This window comes from Salvelinus fontinalis, chromosome 11 (genome assembly GCF_029448725.1).
Source record: "Salvelinus fontinalis isolate EN_2023a chromosome 11, ASM2944872v1, whole genome shotgun sequence".
Taxonomy (NCBI): Eukaryota; Metazoa; Chordata; class Actinopteri; order Salmoniformes; family Salmonidae; genus Salvelinus; species Salvelinus fontinalis.
The window spans coordinates 45,392,660-45,395,370 of NC_074675.1; positions in this window are offsets into that span (position 1 = coordinate 45,392,660).

The window sequence follows — 2,711 nt, forward strand, 5'->3', positions numbered from 1 at the left end:
CTCTTGCTACAGAACATTACCACAAGACCAATAGGTCTTCAACTGAAACTGTACTCCTAAAAGCTGATGTAACATATTGTAGAATGTTGTCCCCCTTTAACAATGTGTTTGTTTGTGCTTGCATGAGTGTGTAGCCAGGATGACTTTTTAAAGAGAGAGCAAATAGATTTAACAGAGAAGTTGTTACAGATATGATCACATTGATTGAACTGCATCGGTTGATTTTAAACGGCATGTCCATAAACCAATCAGTTTGCATTACCGATTTGCAAATACTTTTCTTAGTGGCTAGGCTCTTCTGTATGCTTCTCCTTTTTAAAGTATAGAATGGTAGTTGCAAATGTACACCCAGATTGTTGAGCAATGAACTGATTGTAACTGTATTTTGTTTAAAGTAATAAAGAAATCAAAGTTACTTATTGACTCTGTTTATGTGTGGGAATTGAATGGTGTTTGACTGTTGACATCATGAACATGCCATTTTGCTCTCATAATTTATTTGGCAGACTCTGTACATGACAGTTGTCAAGTTCCCACCCTCAAGCTGTTGCGGTAGTCAGATCAGCTGTATCCTTATTACTTCCAAATGCTTTGATAAATATATATATATATATTTTTTTTTTTACAGCCTGAATTCAAAATATATTAAATATAGTTTTTTCTCAACCATCTATACACTACCCCATATTGATAACATGTTTTTAGAAATGTTTGGTATTTTATTAAAAAGGGAATGCATCTAATTTACATAAGTATTCACACTCCTGAGTCAGCTGTGAGTCTTTCTGGGTAAGTAAGCTTTCCACACCTGGATTGTGCAACATTTTCCCAGTAAAAAATATCAAAATTCTTCAAGCTCTGTCAAATTGGTTGTTTATCATTGCTTGAAAACCTTTCTCAGGTCTTACCATACATTTTCAAATAGATTTGTCAAAACTGTAACTCGGCCACTGGAACATAACCTGTCTTCTTGATAATCAACTCCAGTGTATATTTGGCCTTGTGTTTTAGGTTATTGTCCTGCTGAAAGGTGAATTAATCTCCCAGTGTTTGGTGGATAGCAAAAACACAAGGTTTTCCTAGAGGATTTTGCTTGTGCTTAGCACCATACCATTTTTAAACCTGAAAAACTCTCCAGCCCTTTCGATTACAAGCATACCTATACTATGATGCAGCCACCACTGTGCTTGAAAATTTGGAGTGTGGTACTCACTAATGTATTGGATTTGACACATTTTTTTGCAGTATTACTTTAGTGCCTTGTCGCAAACATGATGCATGTTTTATTCTGTACAGGCTTCCCTATTTTTACTCTGTCAATTCGGTTAGTATTGTGGAGCCCCTACAGTGTTGATCCATCCTCAGTTTTCTATCACAGCCATTAAACGCTGTAGCTGTTTTGAAGGCAAAATAGGTCTCATGGTGAAATCCCTGAGCGGTTTCCTTTCTCTGAGTTAGGAAGGACGCCTGTATCTTTGTAGTGATTGGCTGTATTAATACACCATCATAAGTGTAATGAACAGCTTCACCATGCTCAAAGGGATATTCAATGTCTGCTTTTTCTCTGGTCTTTGTGGTATGTGTGGGGTACAGAGATATGGTAGTAGTCATGTTAAACACTTATTGTACACAGTGAGTCCATGCAACTTACTTTGTGAATTGTTAAGCACATCTTTACTCCTGAACGTACTTAGACTTTCCATAACAAAGGGTTTGAATACTCATTTTTTATTAATTTGTAAAAATGTTGATAAAACATAATTCCACTTTGACATTATGGGGTATTGTATGTAGGTCAGTGACATCTCTATTTAATCAATTTTAAATTCAAGCTGTAACAACGTCAAAAAAGTCAAGGGATGTGAATACTTTCTGAAGGCGCTGTAAAAGGCTACCACTGTACTGTTATACAAACAAACCATTATGAGTCTTTTGGCTCCCCCTTATGGTCTGTGATGCCAATGGCATGCTTTGTAATGGAATTGCGCAACAACAGTTCATATGCGGAAATGTCCCCTGCCTGCTCTCAGCCTCCTACTGGCAACAAGACACTGGTGCATGGGTAAGTGACAGCCTTAACAGCTGTGTGCCAACAGCATAGTATATGAATGTAATACCTATTCTGCCTACATTCAAAACAGGTAACCTGGTCCAATATACTGTATTATGCCAACAGCTTAGTATATGTATATAATGCTTATTCAAAACAGGTAACCTGGTCCAAAATACTCTTTGTTAATGTTGTTTCATTAGCACCACCCCTCTTGCATGGTCCTAAAGTTGTCAATGGATTCTAATGTCTTTCTCATATGGTGTAGCCCTATCTTAGTTCACATTTTATGTTGAGCCACATAGGCCCAGATTATGGACCTTATCACTCTGTGACTGAGTTGTAAATTGTGACTTATTTTCCTAGAGAGGGTGACTAATCTACCATGTGAATACTGATCTGTGAGTATGTCATTTGTGGGTGTGTGTAACACTTCAAATTTTAGACTAGTGTCCTCCGTGGGATGGGTGACGTACATGAGCGTACTTGTTTTTGTGTGTTATATTCATTGAAGGGCTTAAAATTACCCTTGTCCAGAAGGAGTTCTCGTTTTCAGTGTTTGCCTGGCAATATGTGAGCGTGCGAGCCAGCGACAGAGCTGGGTGAGTAAGAGAGGGAGTCCTCTGTAGCACAGTGAGGAAGGGAGGGACGTTTAGAGATA